The sequence below is a fragment of the Vulpes vulpes genome, chromosome 3 (assembly GCF_048418805.1).
Source record: "Vulpes vulpes isolate BD-2025 chromosome 3, VulVul3, whole genome shotgun sequence".
In the NCBI taxonomy this organism is placed as follows: domain Eukaryota; kingdom Metazoa; phylum Chordata; class Mammalia; order Carnivora; family Canidae; genus Vulpes; species Vulpes vulpes.
In genome coordinates this window covers 3,798,508-3,814,615 of record NC_132782.1, presented here as the reverse complement: position 1 = coordinate 3,814,615, position 16,108 = coordinate 3,798,508, and the positions used below count along the sequence as shown (strand labels likewise).

General features: G+C 44.5%; 1 pseudogene; it reads right to left on the bottom strand.

Annotated features, from left to right (window-relative positions):
* Positions 1 to 14,715: 14,715 nt before the first annotated feature.
* Positions 14,716 to 15,040, bottom strand: LOC112916506 (large ribosomal subunit protein eL42-like; annotated as a pseudogene).
* Between the last annotated feature and the right edge of the window lie 1,068 nt (positions 15,041 to 16,108).

Below are 16,108 nucleotides of genomic sequence, written 5' to 3'. Positions count from 1 at the left end.
ATGTCATTAACTGGCTCATTATCAGATCTGCAAATCTCCATTCTTCTCGGAGCCTGCTGCTGGAGCCCGGAGGCCCCAGGGCTCGGCCGCTTCCCTTCGGCCTTCGTGGTGGCGGCGGGTGGCCGAGAGCTGGAAATACAGACAAAGCAAATCGCTGGCATCCCCCCCCCCCCCATGCACACCCCCACGCACACCCATGCACACCCCCACGCACACGCGCTCACAGCGCCCTCCTGGGGTGGGGGTACCCGATTTCCCGGAGGGAGGGCGGTGGCCGGTGGCCCGGGCGCCTTCTGCAGGCGGTGGAGGTCGGGCCCCGGGCGCGGCGGCGGGGGCGGGGGCGGGGGCGGGGGCGGGGTTCAGGGCCGCGGCTCGGGGCGGCGGCCGCTGATTAGGTTAGCAGAGCCCGGAAGCCGCAGCCTCCAGTTTTTCTTCTCTGATAAATAACCCCACGTCTGAAAACCAGGAAGGGAGAAGAGAGTGTGTGAAATTTAATTGTGGTTATTTAAGAAGTTAGCTGCTCTTCTGGGCTGATTATCTTCGGCGACAGGGTTCAGTGTTCATGTCCCGGTGCCTCTGGGACTGCGCTGTAATTCTGCCTGGGAAGCTGAGCGAGGAGGATTCACTGACGACGATTAGGATTTTTTTTTTTTTTTTTTTTTTTTTTTTTTTTTTAGAGAGCAGAATATTCTTGCCTCAAACTAGCCGGTGAGCATTTTCAGGAAGGAATACTGAGACCCCCGGGGTTCACCCCCTAAGTCTCCCCTCTGCTGCGGTTCTTCTATTTGCATTTACTGTTTGACTCAAAGTAGGGGTTCTTTGTTGTTGATATTTGCCCTATTTCCTTTCCTATATTGCTTTTTCATAAAACCCAGGGAATGGCATTTAAGTTGCCGGTGTTCTTTGGTATTGAAATACTCGCCAGAGAGGCACAAAAGTACCCATAGAAATGCTGAACTCAAATTCATAGATTATCTGGGAGACAAATGCCTTGTGATTTAATTGTTGAGTATAATTAATTCCCTGCATAGACAATAGTTGCTGGTAAGGGCACATTTCCACAAAGGAAAATCACAGGTAGAAGCTATTAGGTGTTCTTTAAAGAGGACTGATGTGTCATGGAACTGAATTTGAGACCATAGACTCGGTTGACCATTAATATTTGCACAGATTAATGGTTGTAAAATATTGCTTCCCTTTCTTATTTCTTCAGCCACACAATACAATTTTATTATTGACTGATAATTCGGGACAAGGCATACAAACTGTTTTACAGCCACTGCTATCCCTCTAGATCAAAAAAAGGGACACGATGCAAATGCCCTGGTTGAACGGAGATGAATATTAGTGAATGCACAGCAAGCGTTTCTCGCCACACACTGAATTTACCCTCATTTAGCACGTGAGCCGTAGCCAGAGTCTCCTGAGCAGATGCTGAGCAGCTACTTTTAATCAGTTATATCAGAGGCGGCTGCAGAAAGCTTCTCGTTTTTACTTGTTGCTTGCAAGTTAGACTTAATGAAGCAATATAGAAAGGTCAGAAGGAATCATTTCTACTTTTTGCCACTAAGCAGGATAATTTAGAGGCATGATAACGATGCTATCGCCTCTATGTTGTTAGAGCCAGAATGAACGGCTCAGCTCTGAGAAGAACCTGTCACTCGTACTATGTGAGATTTGATAATAAGGATTATACAACTTCTGGTTTTGCCCCTCTTCATATTCTGTGTTTCCCCCACGTGCTGTTTTGAGACGTAATGAATCTTTTAGGACACATAATGTGCACTAATTATCAGCCACCCATCCACAATGTGCAAAATAAAGTTAGTTTGACTCTAAGAGTTTGGGGTCTCTGGTTGGTTGTGTTTTGTTTTCAGTTAATCTGATTTTTTTTCCCCTGAAGTTTAAATTATTTTTGATTATTTTATCTCTTGTGGGTATTATACTACAATTGTATGGGTTTTTTTTTTTTTTTTCAAAGAAGCAGATTTAGGCTGTAGTTCCTTACAACTGCTTCCTCCACCTAAATCTTTAAACTAAGGACTGTCTACCCTGTAAGCAGAATTCAGGAGAATACGCAGAATTCTGATTGACTGTTCCTGGTACCATTAACAGTGCTCTTGTTATTTATTTGCAAGTCACCTCTTTAGACCGAGTTGTGTAACGGAACTGGAATAAGAAGCTGATCAGAGAATTAGCCTTAAAACAACAGAAATGTCTAGATTTCAGAATCGTTTCTCACTAAACATTTCGTGACCTCATCTTGCATCAAGGCTAATTTTCAAGACTCCCTAATTTTAAACAAGTGCCGCATTAAAGGGAAATAACCAGAAGCACAATTGCTTATAATATTGTTTATCGAGTCCGCTGATAAATGTGCTAAGCAGATTATAATTATGTACATGCATGTGTATGTGTCTGTACATGTGTTACCTCGTACCTGAGTGGCTGGCCAATTAAGCAGAACTTAGCACTAAATGAGTCCTCTCTCTAGTCCCTTATACCGTGGGCACCCTTGAATAAATAAAATCTGCGCTGCTGCTATAAATAGGCTCCTTGAAGTAAGAGATTTTTATTTGAGGCTTCTTTGTAATGCTCCTCTCACCAATCTTACTGCTTGGTCTTTTGCATTATGGTCTTAATATTGAGCTTGCTCATTAATCTCCATCTTTTTTTAGGTTAGTCTAGGCTGTTCTTGGAGCCGCACTACTCCCGGGGTTGCCGTAGGAACAAGAGATCCGAGTAAATATGCTTACGGGGAAGAAATGACGACTAATTAAATGTGAATAGCGTTTATAAATTGCCCAGTTCTCACAAAATGCAGAACATAATGTGCTTTGATGTACTTCATTAGCAAAAGGCACCTATATTTTTTGAATATATACTAGTTGAGAAAACCAAATTTTAATGCAAAAATGATCTTTCCGCGGTTTCGTCTTTCTGCCGACTATAAATCCTGTAATTTAATGCGGATATCCTTTTACTGCATTTACATGGCCGAGGAAGACATTTGGTTGGCCTGTGAAAGTGCTGGAAACCTTTACTAGTCCCTCACCAGAGTGTAATTCCTTTTTTATTGTTGGAGGTATTGCTTTTCTATTACACTCTAGGCAAAAAGAACCTGGCCGCCGAGGCGCGCTCCGTGGCGGGGAGGGCAGTGCTCCCGGGGGAGCGCCGGGCGGCGGGCCGCGCAGGGGGAGGCCGCGGGGAGGCCTCGGGGAGGGCGCGGGGAGGCCTCGGGGAGGGCGCAGGGAGGCCTCGGGGAGGGCATGGGGAGAGCATGGGGAGGCCGCGGGGAGGCCGCGGGGAGGGCACGGGGAGGCCGCGGGGAGGGCACGGGGAGGCCGCGGGGAGGCCGCGGGGAGGGCGCGGGGAGGGCGCGGGGAGGGCATGGGGAGGGCATGGGGAGGCCGCGGGGAGGCCACGGGGAGGGCATGGGGAGGGCATGGGGAGGCCGCGGGGAGGCCACGGGGAGGGCATGGGGAGGCCGCCGGGAGGGCGCGGGGAGGCCGCGGGGAGGCCGCGGGGAGGCCGCGGGGAGGCCGCGGGGAGGGCATGGGGAGGCCGCCGGGAGGGCGCGGGGAGGCTGCGGGGAGGCCGCGGGGAGGCTGCGGGGAGGCCGCGAGGAGGGCGCGGGGAGGCCGCGGGGAGGGCACGGGGAGGCCGCGGGGAGGGCACGGGGAGGCTGCGGGGAGGGCATGGGGAGAGCATGGGCAGGCCGCAGGGAGGCCGCGGGGAGGGCACGAGGGCAGGGCGAGCTGCTGTGCTTTGTCCGCGGCCATAGGCGCCTGTCCCCGCCGCCGGCACCGCGTCAGGCCGCCGCGTTCGTTATCCTCCCCCGAGGCCCCGTCTTCCCGTCTAACGTTGGTCTTTCCACCTGGGGAGCTGAGACTTTGGGGTCCACAGTGGCCGGAGGGCAGGACTCGGCCCGAGGTGGCCGCTGCCAGCCCTGCCCCCAGCGCCCCCAGGTCCAGGCCCGGGAGCCGCCCAGCTGACCACGCGGGGGGGGGGGGCCGGCAGCCCCCCCAAGGGCCTCCGCAGCCCCCCTGCCCGCAGTCGCCCCCGCGGACCACCCCCAGCAGTCACCCCCGCCTGCCGGCCGCCGAGCATCACACACCCATGTGTTTCGGGTCCGTCTTCGGGTGTCTGCCGTGACCTACTCCGCACCCCCTGTTTGCTGCCCCCCGCACAGACGGGTGGGAGCAGAGCACGCGGCGGTCACGGCCCCGGTCGGCGACTGGTGCGGGGCAGGGCGACAGGTGCGGCGCGTGGACGGGGCCCCTGGTCGGGCCGCTCCCGCGTCGAGCAGCAGCAGGGGACGCGGCCGAGGGCCCGCTCGGTGCCTTTGGAGCCACTTGGCCTTATCTTCTCAGCAGTTTCCAGCAACGTGCGTGCCCCCCCCCCCCACCCCGGGTGACAGGCTGGGGGTAGCCCCCGACAGGTGTCCTTGACTTTCCAGGCTGGCCTTACCTCCTGAAGCAGCTCCCCCTTATCCGTTCCAGGGAAGCAGAGTAAAGAAAATGAGGCCGAGCCATGTGACCAACACTCTGGCTCCGCTGTTCCTGAGGAATGCTGCTTGGGGTGGGCCTTATGGGGACTTAATTTGAAGCATCATGAATTTAATACTGTCTGATGAATAAATTATCGGTATTTTTGTAGATCTTCAATAAGTAAATTTTTAAAGCCATCGGTTCCTTGGAGTAAAATTTGAATCTCCACTTTCTGGATCAAATTTTCGCTTATAAGTGTTATAGGAAAAACCCTTCTTAATCTTAAAATCACATGATTAGGTTTTAACGAATTGGTAGGATTGTCTGAAAAGGTGATTCTGCTCACTCGGTGAACTATAGATTTATTTGGTGGCTATTGTTGGTCTTGTGTTGTTTGGTGTGTTTTTATTTATTTTTTATTTTTTATTTTTATTTTTTTTTAAAGATTTATTTATTTATTTATTTATTCAGAGAGAGCGAGAGAGAGGCAGAGACACAGGCAGAGGGAGAAGCAGGCTCCACGCGGGAAGCCCGACGCGGGACTCGTTCCCGGGACTTCAGGGTCACACCCCAGGCTTCAGGCGGCGCTAAACCGCTGCGCCACCGGGGCTGCCCGTTTGGTGTGTTTTTAACTCAAAAGGAAGGCCATCGCGTAAGCGAACCTGGCAGGTTCTTAATATTAGTTGCAACCCACCTATTTGGGGAATAATTGTTCTGGTTCTGATGTTGAAAATCTTTGCAATTCTATGTGTGACTGTGTTTCAATAATAATAGATAATTTTCGTTGAGCATTTGTTATGTACCAGGAACTATGCAAAACACTTCAGATGTATTATCTTTTTCTAATCCTCATAAAATCCCATGAGAGAGCCCAATTACTGCCTCATTTTTAGATGAAGGAGATGAAGTCCAGAAAGATTAAGTAATTTCCTCAAGCCGTAAGTGGTAGAGTCAGAATTCCAACCCTAGACAGCCAAATGACAGAGACTCGATGATTAACCCTTTTACCAGACTTACTACTTCATCTTCTCTTTCTTCCCTGAGGTTTTTCCTGCAGTAACCCATTCTTTGCAATATCATATGTTCTTTTTGTCTACTTTAGACTTCTGTATTTAGCTATTTTCTATAAACAATGTGCCTAATTCTTTTTCTGTTCTCTGCTATGAATATAGATTATAGATGGTAGAAAATGGTAGCCCCTTTGCAAACGCTTGCCAAGTATCACATAATTATCTAGCCTGCTTCTACCTTTTAACCAGTTTTCCATTTGCATGTCTGAGGCGAACTGGAAGCCTTGTGTTTTTAGTCACTTTGCCATCCGCCTAGAATTCACATCGTCTTTTAAAGATTATACAGATATCTTCTTGACAGCATTTCAGGAGATAAAAATATTCATGTAAAGGTTGTGGTCGTCCCAGAGATTGATTTTTATATTAAAAATAAAATAAAACATTGATTCTTAAACCTATATGGGGATTAAATTATTGATTTGGATTAAGAACAAACATCAACACTTCCATAATTTTATTGCATCCGAGGTTCCATTTCTCACTTAGAAAATCAAGTTAATCTCTTAGAAATGCCTTATGCAGGGTCCCTTCGCATTTACAGAAGTCAAAGCTTATGATACTTTGGGAGTTGTAGTGACTCTTATCTCTAAGCACCACAAAGTGCCGTAAGTAGATTGTGCTGTTGCTCACCTTCATTGCCTGATTATCCCGGCCTCTCTTCAGAAGAATAACATTTCAAGATTGGATTGTAGCCAACTCAACTGTAGCCAACTCAAGACACCGAACTGGAGAATTAATTTGAGAGAACATTTATGTTCCAAAATAGTTCAGATATTTTGTGTACTGAATTTGATAACCTGTGAATTTTAAACTTCTCATGTAAAAAACATAAAAAATAAATAAAATATTTAAGTCAGAAAGCCAACTGCATTTATTGGGTTCCTCTTTAAGGAAAGGAGATGCTGGTGGACAGAGGACCCACCGAAGGGACAAAGACTAGGTCATCACCCCAGCTCCCTCTCACTCCAACCATGTGACATTAGATTCAGTCACATCCTCTCCAAGTGCCAGTTTCCTCCACATTTAAAGATAAATTTTAATCCTATTCTGATGACTATGCAATGTCTTTATGAGGATCACGTGTTATAACTTGTGAAAGTTTTCGGAGACTTGTCGGAGCAATATGTAGTAAATATGAGATCCAATTTATTGGCTGGTTTTGTATCTTCCTCACACAAGCCGGAGTCTGCTAGCCCTTTTCCAATTCTCAGAGCAAGTCCCTGTTGTTGAAGGATAAGTTTTACCAGAGCATAATATTATTGTGTGGAAGCATGACCATGCCGTTGCATTTTACACAGCTTCAATTTTTCACCTCTTAGTCTATATGTGTTTGATAAACCCCTAACAATATTCAATAAACCCCTAATAATATTCAAGGACAAGCTAATAAATTACTGCCCGTAACAAGCGGTAACAACTTAGCATTATATAAACTGTGTCTGTGGTAATTATAAAGTAATAATAATTAGTAGAAAGCATTTATTGAAGGCTCACTGTGTATTAGGCATTGTGTTATGTGATGAATATATATTGTTTAATCCTCACAACAACCTTATGACTATTATCATTTCCTTTCCTACAGTTCTCAGATTTGAACTCACATCTGACTTCAAAGGCTATGTTCTTTTTTTTTTTTAAGATTTTATTTATTTATTTGAGAAAGACAGCAAGAGAGCATGAGCTGAGGGAGGAAGAAGGAAAAGCAGACTCCCTGCTGAGCAGGGACCTCTGTGTGGGGCTCAATCCCAGGACCCTGGGACTGTGACCTGAGCCAAAGGCAGATGCTTAACTGCTTAGCAGACTGAGCCAAGCGCCGCCCAGGGGCCCCCAAAGTCTTTGTTCTTAATGGTAATTCGTATTACCTCAGTTTCAGGGAATGAGGCCTTTAAAACAACAACAACAACAACAAAACAACAACAACAACATAAGAATAATACATGTATTACTTGCCCTCAGTTGCAAAAATTTTTGCAGGATATATGCTTATCTAAATTATATTCAAATCCTTGAAATTCCATGTTATGTTGGAATGTTATGCCTGCTGAGACATTTTCTAAAATATATCATTGCTAGAAAGTCTAATTGCATTCTCAGTTTAACTCTATCTGCAAACCATAGTATGCATTTTATGCATTAAATTTGAATAAGAGTAATTTTTCACTGGTTCCAAAAACCAAAAATACATGAAAAATTAAAGATTGTTTATTCTAAAGCATATTCAAATTTCATATTGTGTTCTCTAAAGAAAATTACAAAAATGTCTTGATATACTCTGAGAGCTCTGAGTATCATTATAATATACCTTTTATGATGCAAGACAACAATCTTGGAGGGGAAAAAAATTACTCTAACTTTTAAGTTTCAGTAAGTTGGTTCAAAATGTCAACAAACAAAATGTATTGGCTTTTATTTCAATGCTTTTGTTTCATAAATTGGGACATTGAGGCCCAGAGGATAGATTGACTATCCCCCTTATTACTCAAATTCTATTTCCCTGGTCTTTGACCTCATGATGCTTTTTGCTACTTGTGTCTTGTATTACCCACCAAGACGACAGATAACTGACAATTCAGAATGGAGATTATATATTATACTCAATCGAAACACATGGTATTTCCCAGACTATCTAGATATTCCTTACTGAAACGGTGCATATACTACTCAATTATTTGTTTTGGAGTATAACCCTTTTTGCTTGACCTATAAGCAGCTAGATGTTCAACAACTTCAAAAAATGCGGTAATCGTAGAAATAATTCCCCCTGTAGCATTTCCCTCAACAAAAGAGCTTCCTGATATATGAGATTTCTGTAATAAACATTTAATGTAACAGCAAAATTCGAAAACGATGTGTTTCCTTCTAAAAAAAACTAATCAAATGAATGTGTGTCTACATTGATTTATGCCAAACAAGTAATTTGAAATTACAACCCTTGATGTTTAAAAACATCTTTTCTTCAATGTGGTGTTTCCAGTTATATTTGAGAACCTTGAGATTCCATTTATTTTACATATTTATGTCTTAAGTCCTTATTACGCAAAGCTAAACGAAGCTTTTTCACCATCCTTAGTGAGCTCACGGTACAATAAGATGCAGCCAGTACATACCGTGCGTGGTACGTATGATAGTATAGGACGAGAAACCCAGGGGAAGGGGAAGGGCCACAGAGGCGAGGTATTCCAGGCCCATGCCACAGGGAGCTAAGGGAGGGAAAGTGCTTGGTGAGTCTGGGAAGAAGGCAAGTGCAGAATTGGTGGAGGCCAGAGTCTGGGGTGCGGGTGTGTGTGTGTGTGTGTGTGTGTGTGTGTGTGTGAAGGGAGGGCGACTTGAATACCAGTGGTGGAGTTTGCAGAACCCCTTTACTAAAAAGTTTAGACTTTGGGATCCCTGGGTGGTGCGGCGGTTTGGTGCCTGCCTTTGGCCCAGGGCGCGATCCTGGAGGCCCGGGATCGAATCCCACGTCGGGCTCCCGGTGCATGGAGCCTGCTTCTCCCTCTGCCTGTGTCTCTGGCCCCTCTCTCTCTCTCTGTGACTATCATTAAAAAAAAAAAAAAAAAAAAATCCTAATGGTTTCTCGGCCCTAAATTTAAAAAATAAATAAATAAATAAAAAGTTTAGACTTTATGCTATAAGCAGAGAGTCGTCACGAAATTGTTCTAATCAAGGAAAACTCTGATCGTATTTTTGTTTCAGAAGAATCCTGGTCCCTGCAATATAGAGAATGGACATAAAACAATGGGTTGAAAAATATACACAGAGTTATTAGAGAATTAGATTTAATTTTCAGCTCCCAAAACCTTTCCCATAGGTCAGGGTACTGTGCCAACCACCGAACCTGGTTTTAGCTTTGTCTCTTCAGCCTGTTCTCCCAGTTTAAATTCCACCTCCAGGGCAGCCCAGGTGGCTCAGCAGTTTATTTATTTTTAAAGATTTTATTTATTTATTCGTTAGAGACACACACACACACACACACACACAGAGGCAGAGACACAGGCTCCCTGCATGGAGCCTGCTTCTCCCTCTGCCTGTGTCTCTGCCTCTCTCTCTCTCTCCATCTCTGTGTATCTCATGAATAAATAAAAAATAAAATCTTTAAAATATATATATATAATAAAAAATAAATAAATTCCACTTCCAGAGTGGTCTCCCTCCTTTCCCTTAGGAGATTTTTATGCAAACATGGGAAGGCACCCACCGGGGGACAGAACTTCACCTGCTTATCCTCCCACCTCTCCCTTCAGGTCCCTGTGACGGAAGTACGGTGTTGCTTTCGCAGGGTGCATTTCTCCTTTTCCCATGGCCAAGAAACTTGACTTCCACCAAGGTATCCTGTGCTTCACTCCATCCCCAGATCTAGTATGGAGACCTGGCCAGGACACAGGAAGTCAGGCTGTTCTCTTCCTCTGCCAGGGCCCTGGTTTAGCGGCGAGCGTGGCTTCTAGGTTGGTTGGATGAGACTGAATTTCAGAATGTGCTGGAAATACTGGGGCAAAAGCATTTTATTTTTCTTTGCTAAAGTAAATCAAGAAAGCACCTAGATCTTAAAGCTGGTGGCCACCAACTTCAATGACCAGGAGGGGGCTTGCTGAGGACGTAGCCTAGGGAGGAAAAGAATGGAAAGAAAGCAACCAAGTCCTGAGTAAATGGCTTGAGCCATTGTACAAAGACTTACCTAAAGCCAGACTATCTCTGGATTTTCAAGTCACTTAAGACAATAAAATTTTCTTTACTGTTGAATTTCTTTCTGTATATTGTTAAATTAAATCTTCTATTGCTAAAAACATCATAGTATTAAATATCAGTGCTCCTTGGATTGCATTTACATGTTCCATTTCTTTCTAGGTGTATTCTTGAACTTCAGATTCTGTATATCACCAGAAGAAAATATTTTATGTACTTAATAATGCGCATATCTGGGTATTTTAACCATTTTCATATCCCCTTATGATTAATAGTGGATAAACAAAAGAATGGATAAACAAAAACAAATACATAATTTAAATTAATATCAACCTTATTTAATTCCACTCAAATAGGATGAAATTGTATTTTTGAATGAAGAAAAAGACAATTTGACTATAAATACGTTGAGAGGCACGTACAACTATGTTTCTTCAAAGTTTTTTAAAGATGTTATTTATTTATAAGAGACACACACAGAGAGGCAGAGACGTAGGCAGAGGGAGAATCAGGTACCCTGCGGGGAGCTCGATGCATGACTCGATCCCAGGATCCCCGGATCAAGCCCTGAGCTGAACACAGAGGCTCAACCACTGAACTACCCAGGTGCCCCTTTTTAATTTTTTTTTATAGGGTTTAGTCTAAGCCCAGATGCATAGTTACTGGATTTCCAAGCAATTGGTTTTTAATGATATGTAGACAACCATGTCTGTTTCTGGTAATTTAGAAAATCTTTTTCAAAAGTGATGCTTGAGGAAACCTGAAGGAAGCAGACGATCTTTTGGCAATCTCAGAGTAACACAACCAAGGGAGTCAAGGCTTTACAATTAAATGACAAGTTTAAAGTAAAATTTCAACTTAGATGCAGCAGTGCCTAGAAGGCATCCCCCTGCCCCCCCTTTATTAACCACATGGAAAATAGCAATCCTCAGTTTCATTGAACAGATTTTTCATTGACTAGTTCCTACATTAACTAGTTCCTACGTTAACCAGATATTACGTCATAATTATGTGTCGTAAACAGAATCTTCGAAAGTTTTTCAGGAGAGCTGCTACCCACTTACGTTGCCTTAGGTTTAACCCATTATTGGTGAAATTCAAAGCATCTTGGGGTTTTCATCTCCAGAAGCTTGGTACTCAAAGACTGGTCTCTGCATATGGCCTTTGATTTGCATATGATATGTGGCTCTGATTAAAATGCAAACTGATTCACCTGGGGCTGAGGCCTGACCAAGTCTGCATTTCTAACAAGTTCCCATATGGTGGGGAGTCTATGGATCCTGCTCAACCCATCTTGAGAAGCAAATATACACCAATCCTCACAAATTCAGGAAAACCTCTTTAATTGTTATGTTATTTTCAAAATCCTGTTTTTACTAACGTGGGATTTTAGGCTGGGATGAATCTGAAAATGTCACAATAACTCCTTTCTTCTATGTGAGAAAACCAAGGTCTTTGGGGAGGGACCTCTGACCGGTTTCTTCATCTCCTTACTAGCCAGCTTTTCAGGGAAGAAGCATTGTTAATCTGGTTGTTCAGAGCACAGGAGACTCATAACTTGGACACCAATGTCACCGAAAGGCCAGCACCCTTGCCATGACCCCTCTTCTTCCTGTCAGGGCTGCTCACATTCCCACTTCCTCCATTTGTGCCGCCAAGTGGGCCAGGTAGCGGGGAGCTCTGGTCTGCAGCCCGGCACTCTCCCTGGGCTAGCGGGGCAGTGCTAGGCTTGGCTTCACACCTCACACAAGAGAGGAGGCCAATAGCCAGCTCCAGGCTCCAGGGAGCAGCCCTCTGTTCCAGTCTGTCCCAGGGACCAGACAGCATTGTGAGCGTGGTGCTGCAGTGTGGTTTACACAGCTAATATTCCTTGACACGTGAAATGAGACTAAATTTAATAGGAACTCTGGTTACTAACGCTCTGACAGTTTGTATTCTTTGTCCTAGCGAAGTGCCTGGAACATAGTAGATCCCCAATAAAAGTGTTTATCAAGTAAATGGTTGCTCCACTTGTATGCAAGTTGAGTAGTGTTACATGCAGCGCATTTGATACATAAAAACACTAATTTTGCCCAAGTTTTAAAATTACTGCAAAATGATATTGCTTTCTCTCAGAAGAACCTAAAATGCTTACCAAATAATTATTGTTTGCTTTCAGTCACTAAACGTTACTTATATTCATCCTGAAAACTATCTTGTGCTTTAGTAAAGAAAGCAATATGAAAAGGCGGTATAAAGCCTCACAAACAGCATCAGCCTGGAATCTGTTTTCCTGTGAGGGTACCTTGTGACCCAGCCAAGTGGCCTCTGTCCCCAGAGACCCTGGGGATGTGTTTCCATCACACACCTTCCTTACAACATGGCTCAAGAGGTAGATCCAATGGTACATGTGAGGCTGCCTTTTCATTGAGGAACTCCAAAGCCCAGCGTGCATCTGGGGTACCTTTCAATTATGGCAGTTCCTCTTTGGGTTTTCTCATTTCCTTACACGGTGACATAGGTAAAAGCAGCAGCAATGCAGAAAATCAAATTATGCAGAACACCAACCACTGGAAACGTGATATTTCATATCAAATTGCTTATAGAAAACTGTAAACCTTCAGCTTGTCTTTATACAGTGGTCCTATGTGGGGGACTCTCTTTTTGTCTTTATTCTGAAGGTGAAAACATTCCCCAGGTTCTTAGCAGCCAATCATTCTGATCTTTATGTCCTGGATAGAAAGGAAAGTTTGCTGAATAAGTTTGGAATTGCCTTTGTCTTTTTTTAAAAAAAAATTTTTTTAAAAGATTTTATTAACTTATTTGAGAGAAAGAGAGAGAGAGAGGGAGAGAGAGAGAGAGAGATAGCGAGGGAGAACAGGAGCAGGGGTGGGAGTGGTGAGAGAGGGAGGTGCAGGCTCCCCACTGAGCCAGAGCCCCATGTGGGGCTCCATCCCAGGACCCCGCAGTCATGACCTGAGCCAAAGCAGATGCTTAACTGACTGAGCCAGCCAGGCGCCCGGAGTTGCCTTTGTTCTGATAGGACATCAGGTGAAATGCTCCTCTAGGGCAGGACTGCAAGGGCTTGCGGAAGCGCTAAGTCCCAGGGTTGATCTTCAGTCTGCACTTGACATAGATCCACAGTATTTGACAAGAATGTTTACACCTTCATCCTGAAAACAGTTGCCTTGCTTAATTTCACCACACCTTGTTCCCTTGATTGTACTCACATTTCACTAGTCATTACTTTTCAATTTCTTTGACTGGTTTTTCCTCATTTTCCACCCAGTCCTTATGTGTTGGAAGCCCCACAGGTCAGCCCTTAGACCTCTCGCCTTTTGATTTATACTCACTCCAAGGGAGAAACTCACTCCATCTCTTGGTTTTATCTTTTTTTTTTTTTTTTATATTTTATTTATTTAGTCATGAGAGAGAGAGACAGAGAGAGAGAGACAGAGAGAGAGAGAGAGGCAGAGACACAGGCAGAGGGAAAAGCAGGCTCCATGCAGGGAGCCCGATGTGGGCCTCGATCCCAGGTCTCCTGGATCAGGCCCTGGGCTAAAGGGCACACTAAACCGCAGAGCCACCCGGGCTGCCCATCTCTTGGTTTTAATTTTTTTTTTAATTTTTATTTATTTATGATAGTCACAGAGAGAGAGAGAGAGGCAGAGACACAGGCGGAGGGAGAAGCAGGCTCCATGCCCCAGGAGCCCGATGTGGGATTCGATCCCGGATCTCCAGGATCGCGCCCTGGGCCAAAGGCAGGCGCCAAACCGCTGCGCCACCCAGGGATCCCCCATCTCTTGGTTTTAATTGCGTTTGCGGGCTCACTGCTTCCCAGTGTGACATCTAGTCCACAGTGCTCCCTCCTGACCCAGATTCATAGAGCTACCCAGCTACTTAACATCTCAAGACACTTGAAACAGAAATATAGTCAAATCCGATTTACTTTTCTCTCCAATTATGCTTCTCTTACCATCTCCCCATCTCCCCCCACCCCGTAAGAAAACAGTGACCCTGACAGTTGCTCAGAATCCCAACATTAAAGTCAGCTTTGGCTCTTTTCTTTCTCTTGTACCCCACATACAACTGGTCAGGACATGCTTCCAGCTCTCCTTTCTTCCTTCCTTCTTTCCTTCCTTCCTTCCTTTTTCTTTCTTTCTTTCTATTTCTTTTTTTTTTGTCATCTCTCCCTCTCTCTCAAAAAAAAATTTTTTAAATAAAAAAACAAAACAACCCCAAATAAATAAATAAAATATTTTTTTATAAAGAGGGGGTGGTGCCCTGGGCGGCTAAGCAGTTGAGCATCTGCCTTTGACTCAGGGCATGATCCCAGGGTCCTGGGATCGAGTCCCACATCGGGCTCCCAGCGAGGAGCCTGCTTCTCCCTCTGCCTGTGTCTCTGCCTCTCTCTCTGGGTCTCTCATGAATAAATAAATAAAATCTTTTTAAAAGAAAAGAAAGAGAGAACAAAGGCAATTCCAAACTTGCTCAACTTAGAGCTGGATCACTTGGCCCTTTCTCTTCTTATCCCCTCCTAGTTCAAATGCTTGCATCTCCTAATGGCCAGCATTCTCTTTGAGCTGCAGTTGGGCTCAACACATTGAAGCTTCAGCACAATCTTCTTTGTAGTTTTAGGTTTTTTCCGGAAAATCGGTTTAGTCTGCCCACCATAGCCACTCTGCTTCCTGTCAGAGCGCCGCTTCCCCTGGGCCTACAGAGACTAGAGTCCCTGCCTTCCTTGTACTGTGTCACTTTGTGGGGTTGGTGCTTGCCACACTTCTTGCAAAAACTCCATCAGTTTTGAGGAATGTTCACCATGTTTGCGAGAGTGCTATTGGCACGAAAAAAGCTCTATTTTTGAAGTAGATCATTATCCAACCACTTCTTTCTCCTTTTACTACTACCATCAAACCACCACAGCCTTCTGGTTAGGATTGTAAATAGTCTCCTGAAAGATGACCCTGCTTCTGCCCTTGTCTCTTTGTCACTTCTCTGCTCACAGCCTCTAATTCATCTCCCTGTAAACTCGAAAACCCAAAACAATCCAACCAAACAAAAGGGACCAACCGTTGCACCTCGCAACGGTCTACAATGTGCTATACAAGCTCCTCTGATTACCCAAACCACATTTCTCTTACTTTTCCCCTCCTCACTCTCCGGCAGGCAGGCAGGTGTGCTGGCTTCCTCTTCTTCCTTGAACATGCCCCTCAGCTGGAATTCTCTTGCCTCCCCATAAGGACTGCTCTCCACCTCCCTCAAGTATTTACACTGTGTCACCTTCCTAATGAGGCTTTCCCTGATATTCCCATTTATAAATGCATTGCCCTTCTAGAGCATTCCCTAACCTACTTTCCTCCCTTATGTTTCTCCACAGTATGAATTACCATCCTACTTACTACATATTTATCATACTTGTTTATTTGTCTGTCTCCTCCCACTAAGATGTAAACTCCAAGACAATAGGCATGTGTGTCTGTTTTATTCACTGCTATGTGAATTCTATTTTTCATGAATGAATAAATGAATAAAACCATACGTAAAAAATTAACAAAATGAATCATAATCAAATTCATATACACTTATTTAATTAAGATGATCCTATCTCAGTCTGCCCCTTCCACTTACAAAGCTTACACGGAGTACCGCAGGATCAGCAAACAGGTGCTTCCCTGTCGTGTGTCATCTTCTCAATTGCAGAGTTTAGGTACACGGCATGAGTATGCTGATGAGTCATCTTTTCTTCACCTTAAATTTCATGGCACTTAAATTTCTGAATAATGTATTGACACTATACTGTTAATAATAAATACATTATCTGTGGCTCTACATCTTATTTTGAAATATCTTAGACTAAGGGAATGAAGCACAATAGAATGTTGTATTTTC